The sequence below is a fragment of the Capsicum annuum genome, chromosome 12 (assembly GCF_002878395.1).
Source record: "Capsicum annuum cultivar UCD-10X-F1 chromosome 12, UCD10Xv1.1, whole genome shotgun sequence".
NCBI classification, from domain to species: Eukaryota; Viridiplantae; Streptophyta; class Magnoliopsida; order Solanales; family Solanaceae; genus Capsicum; species Capsicum annuum.
The window spans coordinates 20,894,977-20,905,448 of NC_061122.1; the positions used below are offsets into that span (position 1 = coordinate 20,894,977).

The 10,472-nt window shown below is 31.8% G+C and overlaps 1 pseudogene; it reads right to left on the reverse strand.

Moving 5' to 3' along the window:
• Positions 1 to 2,814, reverse strand: part of LOC124889564 — a 9,920-nt pseudogene extending 7,106 nt beyond the window's left edge.
• Between the last annotated feature and the right edge of the window lie 7,658 nt (positions 2,815 to 10,472).

Consider the following 10,472-nt stretch of genomic DNA (forward strand, 5'->3'; position numbering starts at 1 on the left):
CATGCCCAAAAGTAAACCAACCCCTTGGACTGCTACGAAAAACACCACCGAATTTTAAAGTAGCACGATCTAATTCAAAAATTTCACCCAATTGAGCACGTCTAGCATATTTTTTCACAGTAGTAGGATCACTATAACTGACGCCGTTGAGTTCACCATCGTAGAACTCAACAGTTACACCTACTTGTTCAACACTATACTTCGATTCTGCCCTTCTAAAAGAAACATCGGCCCTAACAATTCCATCGCCGTCTACTAAAACGACCAGAAATGTTTCACAAAAATTAGGAATACGACGTACAAAAAGTTCACGCCCTTCTTTATCTCTAAATATAGGGTGTCCTAACCATCCAACCGCTATTCCATCCCCATTATCCATTGAATCTGCTCTGAATAATCCTCCTTTTACCGGATTATTGCCGATGTAATCATAAAAAGCTAATTTTTCAGGAATTTTAGACCAAGCTTCTGATAAACTTTGATTTTCTGCTAGCTCAGCACTAACTTTTCGATATATTTCTTGCTGGAAGTACCCCTGATCCCATTGATAACGAGTAGGCCCAAATAATTCAATCGAGGTAGCTGCCGAACCATACCACATAGTTCCGACAACAACAAAAGTTGCAAAAAAGACAGCAACAATACTACTGGAAAGGACGGTTTCAATATTTCCCATCGCAATACTTTGTATAGACGTTGTGGTGGACGGACGCTAAGATAGAATAGGCCCGCTAATATGCCTAATGTTCCTACTGCAATATGATGAGAGGCTATTCCTCTTGGAACAAAAGGATCAAAACCTTCCACGCCCCACGCTGGATTTACAGGTTGTAGTTTTTCCGTTAGTCCATAAGGATCGGACACCCATATTTCGGGACCATATAAGCCTGTTACATGAAATGCACCAAAACCAAAGCAAGCTACCCCTGAGAGAAATAAATGAATTCCAAAGATCCTTGGAAAATCCAAAGAGGGTTTTCCTGTACGTTCATCACAAAATATTTCTAGATCTCAATACACCCAATGCGTGCAATCACATAAACTTTTTTATGACAATCCTTGCTAGCCAAATTCCCAAAACTTATGAAATAATCCACTGGACTCCCACAACTACGTTTCTCTCAATGTGGCAAGATAAAAGTGAGATATTGTCTTGCATGACTTAGTCGTGGACTATTCTTCCTTTATGGAGAGAGGCATTCTTAGCTTCAGCGAGAAATTCCTCTTTCTTTCTTCCTCTTTGTCTAAAACCTACGTCAATTGGTCTTTGCAGTTGAAATATGTGCACCTACTTTACTATGAACTAAATACAGTATAAATGAATCTAGATTAGGTATGATCAAGAACAAAATTACACAAACTATATTATTCTTCTTTCTTCTATATACCTGGTTCTTGTCTCGGAAGGGGAGCCTTAGGGTAACTGGAAAAGTTGTTGTCGTGAGACCAGGAGGTCACAGGTTTAAGCCTTGAAAACAGCCTCTAGCAGAAATGCAAGTTATGACTGCTTACAATACACCCTTATAGTGGGGCCCTTCCCCGAACCCTGCACATAGCGAGAGCTTTTTAGTGCATCGGGCTGCCCTTTTACTTGGTTCTTGTCTCAAAATCCATCAAAGCATAGCTATTCTTGTTTTCTTTCTTGGGTGTACTGCACAACTCTTCTTTTCTGGCTTGTTAATTTTTCTCTCGATTTTCCTCATCATCCCTTAGTTTCCAATTTTACTCTTCAATCTTTTGCTTCTCAATTTTCAATAAACTAAGAGTTGCCGGAGCAACAAGCCTATCTACGTGTTCAACACTTATTAACTTTGGCTCAGACTTGGTATTTCTATTTAAAAATTCACTTAATACATAATAATTCATCAAGAACCTAGGAAGCTATCTTTTCTAGAATCTAGAACCTATAAACTCAAAATCCTAACGCTGCATCTGCTAAGAGTCATTTCATTATCTCAGCCACGCAACAGCTGACTACAGTCCCACTCTAATTCCACTTCTTCTCATACATATAATAATAACAACTTAATGAATCAATCAATAATCAACTAAATCTCAATCTTCAACACGATGACCTCACTTGCATGGGCGGAGCTATGGTACCACAAGGGGTTCATCCAAGCCTCCTTCGTAAAAAAATTACAGTGTATATAAAAGGTCAAAGTTATCTTCTTATGTTTAATCTTTTATATTTTGAATCCCCTTAGTAAAGAACAGATAAAATTGATTGATGTTTTTCTAAGAGTCAACTTACTACCACACCCTCTCCTGTTTTTCCTTCTTTTAACAAGAATCTCTTCCTCTTCATAATTATTTTTGATAATCGTGGTATTCAGGTCATTTTAGGCGCACCTTGACTAATTCCACGAGACATCTGTTACTTCCCACCAATAATACCTAGACTAATTCCATGAGATACCGGCCGTTGTCACCTCCCATCTAGACTAATTCCACTCTCCTCTTTTTCCTCCTTTTAACAAAAATCGTTTATGTTTCATCTTTTGTTTGTTTCGAGAAATCTATTGATCAATTTCAATTCTTTCTTTTTCTCTTGATTCTTTTCTGATCGAGATGTATAGATCTTGTTCATGGATTAACGAAAATCATTCTTGAACAAAAATCCATTTTTGATTTATTTTATCTATTCCATGACTCTTCATAATTTTTTTTTATAATTGTGGTGTACAGACCAGCTTGCACCCACCTTGACTAATTCCACGTATATTTGTCACCTCCTATGAGCAATACCTAGACTAGTTCCACATGATACCTGCTAGCTGCCACTATCACCTCCCACCTATACTTATTCCCCATGATACCAGTCACATTCCAATCCTAACAGCAACAAGATCAATAGAATATTTACCACCTCTCACCAGCAACACCTAAACTAATTCTAGGTTCTATCTACCAGCTGGAACTATCACCTCCCATATGGACTAATTCCCAGTGATACCTAGCACATACCACTAGCACCACAGTACCAGGTAACTCTAGACCAAATGAAAAGAAATCACTTGGTTTTTATCTCTGCTGAAATTTGAACCAAAGACCTCATGGCCTCAACCCACTTAATTGATCATTAGGCCACATACTTGGATGTTATATTCTCAAAAGATATATTCCCTCTTTCACAATTTATGTGAGACAATTTGATTTGACACGAAATTTAAAAAAATAATTTGTAGTCTAGGATAAGTATATTTGTGTGTAGGGGTGGGCATTCGGTATTCGGTTCGGTATTTTAATAATTCGAGTTTGGTAATTCGATAATCTATAAATGAAAGTAGATACCAAATACCATACCATTAAACTTTGGTTTGGTAATTTGGTAATCGGTAAATTAAATTTTGGTTCGGTACGGAATTCGGTATTACCATATTAAAGTCGGACATGCTTATAGTGATCCTATTTGGTGATAATAGTGGTGATTTCCAACCAACATTTTGAGAAAAATTTAATTTTGTTTGGTAGTTTTACACCTCTGAATACACAATTTTACACCAAAAAAAATTAATTTTGTTTGGTCTTGTTACATGTTGATATGTGTGGCTCAAATAATGAAACACCTTAAAACCTATGTTATTACAGTTTGATCTAGCTCCAAGAAGGGGAGAACTGGATGTAACACGAATAACATTTACATCAAACTGGATGTAACACGGATTGAATGTAATGAACTAGATGTAAATGTGATGCAAAGTCATAATATTACTTCTTATAAATATGATGGAGAGCAATATATGTTATGTTGTCTGCCAAGTGCTGAGTTTTTCAATAATTTCCATCTGTTGTTGACATGTGAACACAAAGATTAAGAAGGCTTGACCAAGTCCCTTTGGTTAAAGCCATATTCTGACCTATGTTAGGAATATTAGAGCTGGGCAAGTGCAGCCAGCAATGGTGTTACGTATCATGTCATGAAGACTTCTTTTCCGTTGTTCCCTTCCACGCCCTGATTTTCATTCTTAGTGTGATATTTTCATCAAAAGTTGTCACATGTTGGTTGCAAGGAAGTCAGCTGTGTAAAGTTAAGAGTCCTACTTTATGTCTATGTTTAATAGTTCAAAGTTTGCTTGAGCAATATTCACACAAGTATGCGGCCTTTGGAGTGTGGACTAGGTATGTGGCCTATGGGTCACTTAACTATTATTGGATATTCGAGGAATACCAAATACCAAACGGTAGTAATATTTTTTACCAATCCCAAACCCAAATATCATAATTTTAAAATTTTACTCCCAAATACCATCCAAAATACCAAATTACCGAATACCAATTACCAATTTTTTTGGTTCGGTACGGTAATTTGATTTTTGGTATTTTATGCCCACCCTATTTGTGTGGTATAAATCATTTTCCTAAAGATTTTATAATGTTAAATTGGTAAATATAGAAATAAGTAACAAGAAAAAATAAAATGAAAAGAAGTATCTTGATTGCACTTTAAATTACACAAACTATAGATTATAAATTAAATAACAAAAGAAAAAAAGCATGAATGAGTTGGGTGTCTTGAAAGTGTACATTAACATACCTTGGCTGGAATTTGAATGGAAAAAAAAAATCAATGTTGAAGATGATTCAATGGATTAAACTTCTCAGAACTGTATAAGGAGGTCAAACTATAGTAGCTGAACTATTTATTTGTAAGAATAGTAGTGTCCATTTCATTGTATAGTCCACCAGCTGCACTTACATCTTTAAAATGGATACATATATAATGTGTTGTGGTTGGTAAATATTCTTTTATTTTTAGTGAAATGTGTTGGGTTCGAATATTTTTGTGTGGTTTATCCTAATAATATGAACTCCTCGATTCGAATTTGAATTTAATTAAATTTTAATATGAATATCGATTATTGAGAAAAATAGAAAAAAAATGAATGCATATCAAATCAATGAGGTATTGTGATGAAGTGGTAAGTATTCTTTTATTCTTAATCAGATATATTGGATTTGAGTATCTTGAGTATGAAATGTCTTTGTTAAGAATCTTTTATCCTAGTGTGAAATTTTCCAATGTGAATTTAAATTTTGCCAGATCCCTAGTATAAACAACATAAATTTCTTCCTTAAGGAAACCAATTACATGATATCCCTTACGCTCTTTCTCTCTCCCGGTTTTGAAAAAAATACATATACATGTCACTATATCCTCATACGTTACGCCAATATATAATGAAACTGTTTGTCCTATATTTATGAAAACATAATATCAGATTTCATTATTCAATGGCTTAATTGACGGCATTAATAGATGTTGTAATTTATTGGATGCTTAAAATTAGTAACTGAAATTCAAATTCAAAACTTCACAACAATATTTTGTTTTTGGAATTTCTATTTGGGATAGAAACTGGAAAAAAAACAGTAGACATCTTCTTTCACTTTTTCCCAAAATCAATATGAACATCGTTGTATTGCTACGTCATTCAGGTTATTGGCAGTCAAAAATTCTGTATGAAGAATACAAAAGTGACGGAATTGTGGTTTTCGAAAGTATATCATTCCTGAAATTGATTTCGACAATTGCTACGGAATTGGATATTGATGAATGTCGAAAAAAAAAATCAAGTAAAGTACATTATTGAAGGTAATTCCTCTCCAATTATTATAAGGAATGATAATGGAGTGCGAGTATATATTGAGTTGAAGAAAAATTTTTTAGGTTTTGTTAATTATTCATTGTGTATTACAAAGTTTGACAAGTCCAATAAGGAGATTGATTTTGATCGTGAAAATGGTTTTGTTCTCTGTGTTGAAGGAACTAAATCTGATGCTTTTGCTTAAGGGTATTTGAAATGCAAAATCAGTATTCGTTATACGTTCTAGAATTTGAAGTGAAAAACTTCATCACTGATTGCAAGAACACAGAAATAAAAGTGAATTACTTGTATAAGGATAAACAAACTCTGGTTGCGGTAATGGCAAAATATGCATTAGCGAATGGCTTCAACACCAAAGCTAAATGATCTGACAAACAAAGGTATGAACTGATATTAGTCTTAATTTTGTTGAATGTGCATAATTTCATTAAAAATTTACAAAACATTAATAGGAATTGCAGTTTTTTGTATTATAGCTGTTGATTTTTGTCAAGTTTTAACTGGTATGTATTGGATATTATACATTGAATAAAGATAGGAAATTTATTTGTTAAAGACCTTAAAGAAGTTTTTTTTTTTGTGTTACTGAGGTTAATGTAATTACTATTGTATTGGATGTTCCTATACTTATGAAACATGTAGAAATCTGGGATTCTAATGTATAATAACTCTTCATACATGTAGATTTATGTATGATAAAATATTTTGATATGATATTTATATCATCATACATTGTATCCATGATTATTTTTTTTATGCAGCTATCCCTGCACTGTCGTAACAAAGGCTGCAAACGAATACTGAAGGTGTCTTGTATGAATGAATTAGATATTTTTCAGATTCATCGATTTAATTCGAAACATACTTGTCGTCTTAGTGATAGAGTGTTGAAAAACTTGATTGCTACAACAGCTTTTGTATGTGAATTTACAACACCAAAATTAGTTAACCACAAGAGAAAATATACATCGGCGGACATAATTGCAGAGATGAAGATCGTGTATGGAGTTGATATTAACTACAAAAGGCATAACGCGCAAAAGAGAAGGCAATTGCGATGCTTAGAGGTGGTCCAGCTGATGGATATCGAAAAATACCGCGATATGTTTTAATGCTAAACCAAGTGTACCCAGACTTGCACATTAGGTTGCATAAGGCATTTGATAATGAGTTTAAATACTTGTTTAATGTCTTAAATCCCATGATAAGGGGTTTTTAGTTTTGACGGCCTGTTGTAGTTGTTGATGATGCCCATTTAAGCAGACCATATCAAGGAACCTTTCTATCGGCAAACACATTTGATGGTGCAGACATTATTCTTACCTTTATGTTAACTCTTTTAGCGTTTGCATAAGTCTATGTGTCTAATGTTTTCATACATTTCTCAATTATGTATAAGGAACTATATAGATATTGAATCAGAACCTATTTGTTTTACATTCAAATAATTAATTTTTTTTACTATTAATTCTTTGGTAAAAATTAGATTGTATTTTTTCATTAGCTTATGGGGTTGTGGATTCCGAGAATGATAGTACATGGACATGATTTTTCAATTAGTTTAGGGAAGCATTTGACGAACGGGATAACATGTGTGTTGTATCGGATCGTAATGAGAGTATCATAAAATATTTGAGGATTGTGTATCCTAATGTACTGCATTTAGCTTGTATCTGGCATTTATGAAAAAATATTTGCACAAATTTTAAAAAAAGCAAAGATAGACTTAGTGACCTTTATTATTCTATGGCTAACGTGTATAGGAAAGAAGATTTTGGTTATATTATGCCAAAGGTTACTAAGATTGATCATAGGGTTAAGGAATACCTTGAAGAAGCTGGATATGAAAAATGGTCTCGATGTCACTCACCTGTTAATAGATGTAGAATGATGACTCTAATATAGCCGAATGTATTAATGGTTGCTAGGTAGAGGCTAGAGAACTTCCTATTCTAGAATTTCTTGAAGAAGTTAGAATTTTTATTTGTGGCATGAAATTGTAAGAACTGTGAAATTGCATTATACACCAACACAACATCAGGGAGAAGATTTGAAGACATTCTGACTTTTAATGGGGCGAAGGCTTAACGGATGACCGTATGTATTTGAATATTTATGAAAATAATTTTTTGAATTCATTATTATTTTTTATTTTACCATAAATATTTATTCATTTGTGTCTAACAGGTTAAGGTAACTGTAAGTTATCTTTACTGTGTTTATGAATTCGAAAGGAAGTACATTGTCAATATTGAATGTGGCACGTGTAATTGTGATCAGTATCAAATTGATGAAATTCCATGTCCACACGCAATTGTTGTATTGAAGAGTAAAAATGTAGAAGATTATGGTCTTTGCTACTCAAAATTTTACTTGTCAAAAATCATTGTTAAGACGTATGAACTTTCGATAGTTCTAATGCCAGGCATGAAGGATAGGAATATTCCTCAATATATAGAAGATGAAGAAATGGTACCATCCAAATTCAGAAGACCTTCAGGTAGACAAAAGGAAGGCATATGAAATCAAGTTAATCACTTTCTTCAAACTCAAACTGTTGTGGTAAATGCAGACGTGCAGGTGACAATCGATGTATGTGTGGATTTTTTCCAAAGAAAACTTGAAAAGGATAATTTGATTATCAATGTTATGTCATGTATTTTGGTTCTGTTTGATAAAACAGATTATGGTGTTCATTTAGTCAATCTGGAAAATTTCTGAACTATCTTTAAGGTTTTTTCAAGTTCAACTCTTAATTATAATTTGAGATTGCTAGTTCATGTTTTTAATTATCCGTTTGTGAGATTTGTAGTTCTAAGGTACGTAAATGTTTAAAATGACGGACTATTGTGTGTACGTAAAAGGGGTGGAAGATAGGGATAGTATGTACATTTAATTATCTTTTGGACATGTCTATAAGTTGAACCATACGTAAATATGTTGAACTGTTATTTTGTAAATTGAGTAATCAAAATACGTGTATAAGTTGTTTAACACATAAATATTTTTTATATAAGACTGTTGTTTCCTACTTTACGTTATAAAACTAAGTATATGATGGTATACATGTAGTTCAATGTATGAAGACATGAGAAATGTATAATATTTTTATATTGTATAGGAAGTAAAATATCAAAATGTGAAAAAATGTACCGACGTATAATCACATGTGTAATGTATTATGCATTTAATGTTTGAGCTTTAAATATCTAATGCTTTATTATTTGTTATACATTACATATAACTGACAGTTTAAAGTATATTAGTTTCTTATACTATAATTATAAATGACAATTTAATCTAATAGCTGCAAACTGAGATAATATTTGTACACATGTATGCGTAAGGTTTAATTAAATAATGGTATTATAAAGATTTGATTTTACAATGATATTATAATTGTATTTTATATTTAATGTATAATATCGTATATTTAAGTTATATAAAATGTATAAATATTGTTCTGACGTTTGAGAAGCACCAATTCAATAGATTTTACGTCCTTCCAATACACATAATGAAAACCATAAACATGACCGTGAAAAAAAAATGGTTTTAAGTATATATAACTTACGTATGTATAAGCAGTTCCAACAGATCCAAAAAATTAAAATTCAAATAAACATAAAAAACTGACAAGTGATGTAATTCTTTAATATCCATTACTAAAATAAGAATTAGAAGTTTCCATGCAGAATGGTTAAAAAAGTGTGCTACTCTAAAGTAACTATAGCACTTTCATTAATCAATTGGAGATAACTACTCTTTGGCCACGGAAGATAGTTATTTTCACTTGTGTATCCTTTCATTGTCTTGGTTACTCCATAATTCCATAGTAAAGAAGCATAGCGTACATGTTGAGTTTGTGTGTCTTTTTAAGAATAACTTTTCTTTGTTGTATGTTAAGGTTAATTGTGTATGTTCTATATTATATGGTTTTACTTGTTCTAACCATTTTATTCCTAATATTATATCTGCTTTTTGCATTTCTTCCTTTACATCGAATTCTATTTTTATTTTCCTAACTCCTATTATTATTTCTTTTTCTACTATATTTTTATTATTTATTAAACTTCTTGGTAGGTCTGGGCACAAATAAATCTATTTCATACGTCAGATATCCGCACCCCCCTACAAATGGTATCAAAGCCCATGGTATCAAAAAATACGGAAGTGAGATATATGTTAGAGTTATTAGAATTTACCTATAAATTATTAAATTAATTATGCGAAGACCATTTAAAAATAGAGAAGCTTTTAGAAAAATTAAAGAATCTTTAATTAGTAATTATTCAGAATATATAAGTCTAAATAAAACAAAAGAAAACCCACAAAGATTAGCCTACTTAATTACATTAATATCCAGTATTGAATCAAAATTAATAATCCATTTAAAATCTAGAAGAATGAAACACATACCACCTAATTATGATAAAATTAGATTTAGATATCCGTCAAGATATTATAAATATAATTTAAAATGAATAAAGTACAACAATACAAAGAATTAAAATAAATTATTTTTGAAAAACGTAAAGAATTAAAAATAAGAATAAAAAGACTACATTATAATATATTTGCCGGAGTTAGTAAAAACTCAATAGATACACAAAAAGATGAAATATCAAAATTAGAATCACAAATAGATAGTTTAGAATATATATATATATCAACATGAACTATTCACAATAAAATGAACAAAGAAGAATTCATAATAGATGAAAAAATATATGAAAATCACGAAGGATCAAAAATAAAAATAGTATTTTCTAATCTAGGAAGAAGATATAAGAAAATAGGGGAACATTTATATCTAATGTTAGAAAAAGAAGAATTAAAATTAGAAGATAAATTAACAGCAAT